This window comes from Balaenoptera ricei, chromosome 1 (genome assembly GCF_028023285.1).
Source record: "Balaenoptera ricei isolate mBalRic1 chromosome 1, mBalRic1.hap2, whole genome shotgun sequence".
Taxonomy (NCBI): Eukaryota; Metazoa; Chordata; class Mammalia; order Artiodactyla; family Balaenopteridae; genus Balaenoptera; species Balaenoptera ricei.
The window spans coordinates 81,928,046-81,941,302 of record NC_082639.1 but is presented as its reverse complement, the minus strand read 5'-3'; positions in this window follow the sequence as shown (position 1 = coordinate 81,941,302).

Here is a 13,257-nt window from a genome sequence, read left to right as displayed (position 1 = left end):
ACCCCAAGTGCCCATCTATAGCATGTTTTCTCAATCTCAGTACTAACTGATATTTTGGACCAGATAAATTCTTTGTTGTGGGGTTGTCCTCTGCACTGTAGGATGGTTAGCAGCATCCCTGGCCTCTACTCACTAGATGACAGTAGCATTCTTCCCTCCAAACCAAAATGACTGCAGACATTCCCACATGTCCCCTGGGGTAAGGCTGGGGGACAAGATCTTTCCCAGTCCCCTGATGAAGACCACTGATCTATAGAGAACTGGTTAAATAAACAATGTTACCTCCATTAATGGAATACTATGCAACTGTAAAAATAATTAGGAGAGCTCAATGTACTGATACAGAACATTGATTGGATAATAAAAAAATGGAAACAAGAGAAGAAAGGAGGTTGCTGTTCTGATTACTACAAGGGTGCTGAGGAGAGACAGAGGGGAGCGTGTATCTCCATTATCTATAGTACTTTTTTTAAGTATATTTTAGATAACAAATTTTATTTCGGTGAAAAGTAAGGCTATAATTTTAATCAAGACTATGTTCAAGACAGTGAAGATACAGAGAGAGAAATAGATCATTTTATAAGTTATAACAATATTTCTCATATAAAGTTATTTATAGAAAGTGTTTTTATTTTTTAAATAAATTTATTTATTTATTTATTTATGTATTTTTGGCTGCGTTGGGTCTTCATTGCTGTGCATGGGCTTTCTCTAGTTGCCACGAGCAGGGGCTACTCTTCATTGCGGTGCACGGGCTTCTCATTGCGGTGGCTTCTCTTGTTACAGAGCATGGGCTCTAGGCACGCAGGCTTCAGTAGTTGTGGCACGTGGGCTCAGTAGTTGTGGCTTGCAGGCTCTAGAGTGCAGGCTTAGTAGTTGTGGCACACGGGCTTAGATGCTCTGCGGCATGTGGGATCTTCCTGGGCTCGAACCCGTGCCCCCTGCATTGGCAGACGGATTCTTAGCCACTGTGCTACCAGGGAAGTCCCTAGAAAGTGTTTTTAAAAAGATTTAAAAAGAAAGTGTTAGAAGGTTGATTGCACTTGCTTTTAACTTAGGATATTGTGCTACTGTAAGGAATTGCTTCGAGATCTGTTCTAGAATCTATTAATAACTAGTGATGGAAGCTATCAAGTTATATCTTTCCAATGGATTTTAACTTCTTTTTTTAAATATTTATTTATTTTGACTGCATTGGGTCTTCGTTGCTGCGCTCAGGCTTTCTCTAGTTGCGGCGCGCAGGCAAGCTGGGGCTACTCTTTGTTGTGGTGCACGGGCTTCTCCTTGCAGTGGCTTCTCTTGTTGCGGAGCATGGGCTCTAGGCACGTGGGCTTCAGTAGTTGTGGCACGCGGGCTCAGTGGTTGTGGCACACGGGCTCAGTAGTTGTGGCACACGGGCTTAGTTTCTCCACGGCATGTGGGATCTTCCCTGACCAGGGTTCGAACCTGTGTCCCCTGCACTGGCAGGCGGATTCTTAACCACTGCACCACCAGGTTAAGTCCCTTAACTTCCTTTTAAAGATACTTCATTCTTTAAAGTCCTAAGCCAGAAAAGAAGCAAGCTGCTGCCTTTATGTTGCCAAGGATGTAAAACCATCCTCCAGTTCTGACTCGAATAAAAATAGCTATGGCATGGAAGAAAAAAAGATACCCTGCTGATAAGATGCATATTGGTGACATTGTTCCACAAAATCTATCCCTAATTAATCTTGCAGCTCCATGAAGATCTGTTTATTTCTCCACTCGTTGAACATCATGTCTGAGTGCCTACTGTGCACCAGGCATTACGTTAGGTACTGAGAATACAGTGACAGTCATAAATGATACATTTCTTGCTTTCAAGGAATGAGGGAATCAGACCCTAAAAACCCCATGTGTACAGAATGGGAGTATGGAGAGGAAGCACAGAGGAACTGGTTTATGATTTTGCCTTGTTTTATTCTTTATAATGCTCATATCATTCCTCATGACTGTAGCAAATGCCTTGCTCTCTCATTGCTTATATAAAATCTACCCTTTCTATAGAATTCAGTTTAGGGTCTACAAAGTTTCACCTCCTTGGAGAAGTCTTCCTGGACCATCTCCAAGACATCACAAATATAATATTTATCATTTATTGATCATATACTATGTACTAGGCCCTATACAAGCAATACATTTTTTATCTTCACATCAGTGCTTTGAGGGTGTGATTATTATGCCTACTTTACAAATGTGAAAATGAAGCTCAGAAAGATTAAATAACTTGCCCAAGTTCTCCCTGCTGCTAAGTGGTTGTATGGAAATTTGATAAAAGGCCTGATTCCAAAGCCTGTACTCATAAATATTGTGCCTAATGGTCTACTACTGTGCTCCTCTGACTGTCATAGCATTTGTCAACTATACTACTCGCTCATTCATTCCAAATGACTCTTGTCATTTACCGCTTAGGCTATTGTTCGTTTGCTGGGTTGTGGATACGTGTGTGTGCGCTTGTGTATCCATGTAATTGTCTTGCCTTCTCAACTTGATTGTAAACTTCTTATGCGTGAGGACTTTTGGGCAGACTCTACGATACAGCTTTCAGCTTGAGTTTGACTTACATTCAGCTGATGCCTAAATCTTTCTGATTCTTCCTTGAAATGCCCCTCAGATCTTTCTTTCTTTTCCTTCCCATTGCTAGTGCCCTACCACACTCGCATCATTTCTTCCCTTTGTCTCCTAACCAGTCTCTGAGCCTCCATTTTCTTCTTCTCCCTTCAAAGATATTTCCTCTCTTGCAGCCCGGATTTGTCAGTCTAAAATATGCATCTTAGCATGTCATTCCTGTTCTTAAAATACCCCTGATTCTACAGGACAAAGGCAACATTCCTGAGCCCTTAGCCTGAGGTCAGAATCAGCACCTGCATCTCCCTGACGCACACCCCACTCTCCAGCCCACTAGTACAGTCGCATTCCCCAAACAGAATATGCTCTCTCATAGCCCTGGGTCTTCTGCCATGCTGGAGTGAACTTCTTTTTTTACATAGTGAGCTCCTCCTCATCCTTCAAAGACCAGTTCAGATGTTCTAGATATTAGTCCCGTTACTGCCAGAATTGAAAGCTCCTTCTGTGTTCTCCTTTTTTCATATTTCTGTGTTTCAGTTGTTCACAGTATAATTTATTTAGGTATTGACTAGTTTCTTTTTTTTCAGTCTGGGCTCCTTGAAAAGAAAGAACCATGTATTTTCCCTGTATAGTCTACCATAGAGCAGGATCACAATATAAATAGGTGATGAATCAACAATTAAGTGAATAGCATTCCTTTTTTTCCTCTTCTTTTTTTTAACAGCATTTTTTTTTTTTTTTGCCTATGCTTTTTCATTAGAGTTAGTCTACATACACCCATGAAAGAGTAAAAAAAAAAAAAAAAACCCAGTGTGGATTGTTTTACGTGTTTGTGTTACGTGTCTCTTTCTCATAAGATTTTTTTTCCTTTCCCACTTCTGTAATGGCAGGAAACCCAGGAATCTTATTCAGGGTGCCCTGGAGACCATCCTTCCTCAGTCCCCACCCACTTTATTCAATTCTGAAGTATTAAAGGCACCTTCAGTCTTGTCCTTACTCTTAAGTCATGGAGGTACTTTTTGATTCAGACTGATGTCCTAGCCTTCTTTTCATTTGAACTATTCACCAGTCAACTGAGATATATTTTAATGGCAAACATTAGTCACAACAGAAAGACAAAATCAAATAAAGTTACTATACTGGCTTTTATCAAATATTAAATCTTTTCTCTCCTGTCTTCAATGGCAGAGGCACCTGGCAGCTTCAGAGGCTGGATTTCCCTGGTCCTTATCAGCATGTCTGCTTTTGCCTGCTTAATTTAGGGAAAAGGCTCTCTGCTTATCAGCCCTCAGAGAGTCAGTATTTTCATGAAATTGACCAATGCTGATCCCAGAAGTTGGAGCACACTTCCATAAAAAAGCCCCCATCCAGGTCTAACTGTACTCTGTGTATTGAAGTGTTTTAGTGCTAAGTACATTTTTAAGTATTATAATTTATTTGAAAGTAATGATCCAAGGATGACATGGATTTGATTTATACTTGCTTACCACACTGTAGACCACTGAAAGGCAGGCACTGTCAACTCTAATACCTTGGACGGAGTAGACACCTAACAAATACTTCTTAAATTAAGTGAATCGGAACCAGGGACGGCTACATAATTTGCCGAGCCCAGAGGAAAAAAAATAAAATACATGTCCCCTTGCTCAAAAGGAGGAAAAAAGTGACATAAAAAGTACTAAAATATAATGTTTAAAACAGCATTATTCGTTTTGCCAAAAAATGGAAACAACCCAAAAGATCATCAACTGATAAATGGATAAACAAAAGTGATATATCCATACTATGCAATAGTATTTGGTTATAAAAAGGAATGATGTATTATACATGCTACAACATGAGTAAACTTTGAAAGCAATATGCTAAGTAAAAGGAGCCAGTCACAGAAAGACCACATATTGTATGATTCCATTCATAATGAAATATCCAGAACAGAAAAATCTGTAGGGATGGAAAGTAAGTTATTCATTGCCTAGGGATGAGGTGAGGGAGAGGGACCTGCAAGGGTAAGGAGAGGGGTTTTCTTTTTGAGGTGATGAAAATGTTCTAAAATTGACTGTGGTGATGGTTGCACCTGTCTGTGAATATTGAATTCTATACTTCTAAATTGTAATGTAAATTGTAGAGTATGTGAACTATATCATTTGTCTGTGTTCATCTTTTTTTATTGAAATAGTTGACATACAATATTATGTTAGTTTCAAGTATACTATGTAGTGATTCGACATTTGCATACATTATGAAATGATCACCTTGATAAATGTAGTAACCATCTGTCCCCATACAAAGTTACTGTGATATTATTGACCGTATTCCTTGTGTTGTGTATTACATCCCCGTGGCTTATTTATTCTATAACTAGAGGTTTGTATCTCCTTGTTCCGTTTTTTTAGATTCCACATATAAGTGAAATCATATGGTATTTATCTTTCTCTGTCTTACTTATTTCACTTAGCATAATACCCTTCAGATCCATCCATGTTGTCACAAATGGCAAGATTTCATTTTTGTGAACTGTATCTTAATAAAGCTGTTTTTTTTTTTTTAAAAAGGTACTAAAATATAAAGTTTTTTTCTTTCTTCTGAGGTCTTTTTCTGATTTGCAATGGTGTTTTTCATTTGATATTTTTGTGATTCTAAATAAAGAAAAAGTAAAATTTTAAATTATTAACATGAATTTTAATGTTCATCTTTGTATCGTGCAATGCCAGTTTTAAATGCAAATATAAGAGCATGTAATTCATGCAGAATTACCAAAATTACAGATTTCATATATTGTAGCTCATATATGCACATATATTTCGTCCTTACCAGAACAGTGGAAACACAGCACAAAAATAACTCAACTGTTTTTATTTCACTTCTTGATATGCACACATCCTACAAGTACTATCTTCAGTTTACTGATGAGTAAAGAAGAACTGAAAGTAAAAGAACTATAGGTCGGGGGGCTTCCCTGGTGGCGCAGTGGTTGAGAATCTGCCTGCCAATGCACGGGACACGGGTTCGAGCCCTGGTCTGGGAAGATCCCACATGCCGCGGAGCAACTAGGCCCATGAGCCACAACTACTGAGCCTGCGCGTCTGGAGCCTGTGCTCCACAACAAGAGAGGCCGCGATAGTGAGAGGCCCGCGCACCGCGATGAAGAGTGGATCCCGCTTGCCGCAACTAGAGAAAGCCCTCGCACAGAAACGAAGACCCAACGCAGCCAAAAATAAATAAATAAATAAACTTGAAAAAAGGCCACAAGCAAAATTATTTAAAAAAAAAAGAAAGAACTATAAGTCACTATCTTTCCCTTTCCTTCTATGTCATTTTCAGTGTAAATGGTTGGCTAATATAGGGGAGCAACACAAGTAAGAAAGGGTATGATAGTGTTTTTCAATCATCTGTGTTTCTTAGGAAACCAGAAAGCAAGTTCTGCTTTGAACAGAAAGCACAAGCCTCTTGGGGCTGTCAAGGCCCCACTTAGGTTTGGACATAACAGGCTTACCTTGTACTTGTTTTGAATCTTGCTGAACACTCAGGCATTGTGGCTCTCCTCCAGAATTCTGCGTTCATGGGGCAAAACTAGAAAGTTACATGCAAATTCAGCAGCAAAGAATGGAGAACACTTTTATCTCCTCTGTTCATGCACAGGCCACATTGTCCCATCAGACTTCACTTACAATACATAAGTTCAAAGTTCAAATTATTAAGAATTTCAAGATGAAGACAGTAGAGCATTAAGTCAAGTGTGGGGCACTTTTGAGTGCAGACCCTGTGTGAACTGCACAGGTTGCATGGCCATGAAACCAACTCGATGGAAATATTTGATTTCTAAATGATTTTAGATACAGCTTTGGATAAGCAATGCATCTGTGGACATAACGTTTCCCTAGTTTAATTTTTTTTCTAACTGAGTGACTTTGAGCAAATGATGTTTTACTCTGAAGGCTCTAAAAAATCTAATTGGATGATTTCATCTCTCCCTTATACTGTCCTAACCTAAAAAAGCTAGAAGAGTGAATTACTGAGTCATTTTTCTTAACTCTTCTAGATTCAGTTGAAAGAAAAGTTCAGTGAAAATATATGCCATGATCACTTGGATATCTAGGCATGAGTCTAAGTGGGGAACAGATTGCCCTGCATAAAAGGTTTAAATCCCCAAGAGGGTCTGTGGTTGACTGAGGGAACAGGGAGGGGTTGAGCAGTTGGATGATGAGGGGAGCATAGTTGTGGTTAGTTGGGACATGCATCATGGTTCATTGGGGTAGGCATCTGGTCTGGATGTGCATCAGATAAACCAGGAGAGGGATGAGAAAAAGCTCATCAGCCTCCCAACCCGCTCCAGAGCAAATGAGTAGAAAGGTAGTTTGTAAATTAAAATTGTAGATGCTCAATAATAACTTTTAGTGGCTTTTTATCTGTAGCTAATTTATGACCTTAATAATTAAAGGTCATCTAAACAGATTGCTTAAGAGAAACATTCAATCAAGGTTCATGTAGCCAAAGCACAGAACACTTCTAAGTTATTTTATAATTATTACAACATTAGGAGCTCAAAAATGCTTACAGAATGTAGATTTAGATGAAAGAATATAGTTTTGAAGAAAAAATGTTTAAGCTGCGGTGATGGGCCACTAGATGCTATCCAATGCAGAAATTCTATTATCTTTTATTCCATTAGTGAGAAACGCCTGTTAGCTGACACTTCCCTTGTTAACCCAGTACTACATAATGATTGTGGGGTTTCATGTACGACCCTGGAACTCATGTAGTAATTCAAAAATTTTAAATGATGGCATTACATTCAATTTTATTTTAATAACATTGTATTTCAGTGCTTTGAAGATTTAATTCCCAGAACATTATGTTCATAGTGTGCATGTGGTGTTTGATTATCAATATATCCTATCCTCTGACCAAATATACTCTACTTAAAGATTTTACTTAGTTTTTAGAGTAAGATTTACAATCCTCTCTCTATATCAGCAAAAACATCTTTCTGCTTTTTTTAAAAAAAGTATTTTCATTATTGTCAAATAAATGTAATGAACTTATTTATTTTTCCAGACCCTTGCCCTTTAAGGTTATAAAATTCACTTTTGTTGCCTTCTTGTGTCATAGTCCTGCTATGAAAACAAATTATTCTTTTAAAAACTGCATGATGTAAATTTTATCCCTGTGCAGATGGTTGATATGCTACCTTTTGGTAAATGGAGGTGGAAGCATGGGAAATACAATCCCAGACTAATTTTCGAAGCGTTGTTCAAGCATAGAACAATCAGAGAGACCACCTGGTATCTTCTTCTACATTAAGAATACTTAGTGCATGAAAAGATGCATCAACTTAACCTTTTAAAATGATAATGGGGCTTCCCTGGTGGCGCAGTGGTTGAGAATCTGCCTGTTAATGCAGGGGACACGGGTTCGAGCCCTGGTCTGGGAAGATCCCACATGCCACGGAGCAGCTGGGCCCGTGAGCCACAACTACTGAGCCTGCGCGTCTGGAGCCTGTGCCCCGCAACGGGAGGGGCCGCGATAGTGAAAGGCCCGCGCACCGCGATGAAGAGCGGTCCCCGCACCGCGATGAAGAGTGGCCCCCGCTTGCCGCAACTAGAGAAAGCCCTCGCACGAACCGAAGACCCAACACAGCCAAAAATAAATAATAAATAAATAAATAAAGTAGCTATAAAATTAAAAAAAAAAAAAGTTAAAAAAAAAAATGATAATGCATCTAGCTTTGTTATTTTTTAAAGAAAACTATTTAACTATATAACTAATGCCAGAAAGGGATTTTTAAAACTTCTCTCTCAATCGAACTTCCTTGGCATGAAATTATAGAAATCAAAGCTTTTCCTATGTCTACTCTCCCATTCCCTTTATTTAACTTATATGAATTCCCATGGTATTGAACTCTGTATGGAGGGAACAGATTTATTGAAGAACCTGTAAATGATCATTGCCAGCATGTGAAGCTGCACTGGAAACAATGAAACCAAAGAGAAGCAATATTGCTACTTTTTCTATCAACCAGACTGATAGATTGAGGTAAAGCTGTGGCTGCAATGTTTCCAGATTAGAGCAGGGCAGTTAGCAAAAATTTCTCAGTGTCTCCTTTAAGATATTAAAGTGTAGGCAGGATGATGGCATTACAAATGTCTTCATAGTTGATGGGACATTGTATTCATGGGGTATTGTATACCAAAGGGTAATCCCTAATAGTCTGGAGAGAATTTTCTAGAAAAGTGTCCTGGGTAAGTTGTAGGACTTGCCCAATTCAAGATTTATATCAGTGATTTAGATCATGGTTTCGAAGGGTTTCTTAAAAGCAAAACTTCACTCAAGTAAAATCTTCACAGAAGACATATAAAATAGATAAAAGAGGAATGGCTTTGGTGAAGGTGGGGAGTAAAGAAAGACACGTCCACACACCTCTCGGTCTTTCTAGAGCTCAGAGCACTATTGACCCAGGTTAATAAAACTGGCTAACTTTTATTAGGACTCATGTGCCAGACATTGTGTTAAGAACTCTATAATCTATTATCTCATATAATCATCACCACACCTTTCTATGAGGAAGAATCCCTTCTTGGCTCCATTTTACAGATAAAGAAACTAAAAGAGCTGTTCATTGTTGAGTTAATTACTGATCACACAGTGGTAAATAATGGAGCTGGGCCTTGACACCAGATTTCCGGACTTCAAAGCCCAGGCTCTTGATTGCCATGATATTTGGCCGTCTATGAAAGTGTACATGTTACAGGTGTCAAATGCTGGGCAGTGCAGGGAGGTGAGAGGAATGATTGTAGCACTGAGCTCACTCAAAGCAACCCAAACCCCAAAACACACCAAAGTACACTGGATTGAGCTACATCTGCTTTCCCATGTCTTATCTCCATCTCTTTTCTCCTTCTGCCTCTCTTCCTTTCCCAGCTGCTCATCTATGGCTTCTCTTTGTCAGTGGCAACCCCAATCAAATTTGGCATCTTGTGGTTAAACACAGGCTTCACCCTGTAATGCTCCCATTGCTTCTCTGATTGAATCTGACACGTACTTCTGCTTTCTAGGAGCCAACACATCTGTTTTCAGTTTTGTGATGACCCAGGTGTGGCCACCAGAATGCCAGATGGGGGGCAACTGTTGGTACTATGAAAATTAAGAGAGTAAACATCAAATGCATTCTGTTTCTTTTACACAGAAACCCAAGACACTTATATTCTGAGGTGAAATTAAGTGCTCTAGTTCCCACACTTATATGTGAACTTCTTCCTTCCTGATAATTCACTAGCTCGAGCAAAAGTATTTTAACATTGCTTTGAAAAGAAAAAGTTGCTTATTCCATATTGGCATGTAGTCACTAAAGAAATACTTGTAAGAAACGTGAGAAGCTCAACTGCTTATTTTTTTCTCTCACATCATATATATATATATATATATATATATATATATATATATATGAATATATAAAATAGTAAACGCCTCAAGTGCGGTAGGAAATTAATATTTGTATAGAGTTGAATGTATAGAAAGACTCTGTAATGAACAACAGAAATGCATATAAAGAAAAATATTTAGTCTTTCAAAGAGAATAAGAAAAAATATTTTCACTCTGATCCTTCCAAAGTTCTCTCCGTGATGTGGTCCAAATGAACTATGAGTTCAAAGAATTTGGGTTGCTGCAGGAGCCTGGTCTTGGCTCTCATCACAACAGCTTCCTAGAAAGGAGCCCTGCAGAGAGCCAAGGAGATGAAGCAACAAGACTGCACCTACCTCTGTGTCCTTCAGACCCCATTGTCACCTATAACTTTCTGTCAAGGGATAATGTTCTTTCAAGCTGCTTCAGCTCCCGGGTCCACCATGACTTCAAATGTTCCTATAATTCTCTAGGCCCAGAGAAGTGCCTGCCTCTCTGGAGAAGTTTTAGAGTACAGAAGCACTGTCCTTTCTACTGGGGTTTCAGTTGCATAATCAGTAATATTTCCAGAGCTAGGAACTAATCCAGAGAAAGATGCAGGAGTCAGGCAGCTGGAGATCAAAGTATCACCTTAATTGCTGATAAAGGCTAGTTTGGAGGAGGCAGTTTAGCAGCAGAATTGGACAAATTGACCCACACACTCACAGGCAGCACTGGGCAATGCTAAGCCTATCTCTGTAAAATTCACAGCATAGAGGAACAACCCAGGATGTGTGTGTGTGTGTGTTTTTTTTGTTTTTTGTTTTTTGTTTATAATGTTAAGTTTTGGAGTTTTTTAAACAGTTTTATAAATTTATTTATTTATTTATCTACTTTTGGCTGTGTTGGGTCTTCGTTTCTGTGCGAGGGCTCTCTCCAGTTGCGGCGAGTGGGGGCCACTCTTCATCACGGTGCGCGGGCCCCTCACTATCGCAGCCTCTCCCGCTGCGGAGCACAGGCTCCACACGCGCAGGCTCAGTAGTTGTGGCTCACGGGCCCAGTTGCTCCGCGGCATGTGGGATCCTCCCAGACCAGGGCTCGAACCCGTGTCCCCTGCATTGGCAGGCAGACTCCCAACCACTGCACCACCAGGGAAGCTCTGTGTGTTTTTTTAGGAAGGTAGATTCCAAAGAGAAACAGCAAGGAGCATGTTCATCTTCAAAATTCACCAATCAGTTAATTAACACTGCCTGCCATGGGATGGTGTGAAAGGAGAAATGGTCTGAGGAACGAATATGTAGACACTCCTGGAAGTGGCCAATGGCATGACCATCTGGTCAGGGGTGTGGAAAGAAAAGGACTGGAAGATTGGAGATAAGGAACACAGGCTTGTTGAAGGACACAGAGAGTAGGCACCAAGTATGAAGATTTTTGTATCAAGTATTAATGCCTGCCAGAAGCATCTACCACAGAAGTGCTGAACAAAGCAGACAAAATTTCTCAGCTAGTTGATGTTAGCCAGCCATTGCCATTGTCAAGTCTGGATCAGGCATGATGGGCACATGACCAGACTGACTGTAGTGAAAGAGAGGGAGGCTATGTATTGGCCACAAAACGTGAACTTCTACTTCCCAGGGCCAGTCTATCTATTGCTGCCTCTGAATGTCCAAACTGTCAGCAACATGGACGAACACTGGGGTCCTCCTATGGAACTACTCCTCAAAGAGACGGACTTAAATGTCCCTTCCATCCTGGAAGAGCCAGTGGTTCATCCTCACAGAGCTAGATACTTATTACTCCAGGTATGGGTTTTCCATTCCTGCTCACAGATCCACAGCCAGCACCATTTTCTGGGATTTATGGGATGCTTGATTCACAGGGACAATATCCCACTTAACATAATCTCTGACCACAGGATCCATTTCATAGGGAAGATGTGGGAATGGGTCCACAACTCCATGTCTTGTTTGAATGGTGTGGTCAGAAAATAACTTAAAATTTCCATTTTTCATTTGGCATTACCTGAGTTGATATTGTGGAGTTGTTACATTTTGTTTTTATTATATGCTGTTATGGGCTAAATTGTGTCACCTGCAAAATTCATATGTTGAAGTCCTAACCCCCAGTAACTCAGAATGTGATTGCATTTGGAGATAGGGCCTTTAAAGAGGTAATTAAGGGACTTCCCTGGTGGCACAGTGGTTAAGAATGCACCTGCCAATGCAGAGGACACGGGTTCGAGCCCTGGTCCGGGAAGATCCCACATGCCGCGAAGCAACTAAGCCCCTGCATCACAACTACTGAGCCTGCAAGCCACAACTACTGAGCCCACGTGCCACAACTACTGAAGCCCTCATGCCTAGAGCCCGTGTCCACAACAAGAGAAGCCAGTGCAATGAGAAGCCTGCGCACCACAACAGAGTAGCTCCCCTCGCTGCAACTAGAGAAAGCCTGCACGCAGCAATGAAGACCCAATGCAGCCAAAAAAAAAAAAAAAAAAGAGGTAATTAAGGTAAAATGCCAATTTTAAAAAAAAAGGTAAAATGTAAGATAAGGTAAAATGAGGTTATTAATTAGGGTGGCCCTAACCCAATGTGACTGGTGTCCTTATGAAAAGAGATTAGGACACAGACATGCACAGAGAAAAGACCATATGAAGGCACAGGGAGAAGATGGCCATCTACAAGCCAAGGAGAGAGGTCTCAGAATGAAATCAACCCTGCCAGTTCCTTGATCTGGGACTTCTAGCCTCCAAAACTGTGAGAAAATACATTTCTGGTTTTTTTTTTAACTTATTTTGGCTGCACCGGGTTTTAGTTGCGGCATGCAGGATCTTCCTTGTGGCATGCAGGCTCTTAGTTGCGGCATGCATGTGGGATCTATTTCCCCGACCAGGGATCAAACCCGGGCCCCCTGTATTGGGAGTCTTATCCACTAGACCACCAGGGAAGTCCCATAAATTTCTGTTCTTTAAGCCACCCAGTCTGTGGTATTTGTTATGGCAGACCTAACAAACTAATACATATGCTAAGTTAATAATAAGTTAACATTTATAGTGGTTAGCTTTTCAGTTTACAAAGTGCTTTCGGTTACATATCTTAATTGACTCTCATAACAACTCTGCGAGGTGGTTGGTAGGGTGTTATAATTTTCAGTTAGGAAACTGAAGACATGGGAATCCCTAAGGTCAAGTAATGAGGGACAAAATTAGGTCTCGAATCCAAGTACTCTGACTTCAGCGCCTCTCTATCAAGTGGGACCTTCTCTATTTAAAAACCATCAGTGGGGGCTTC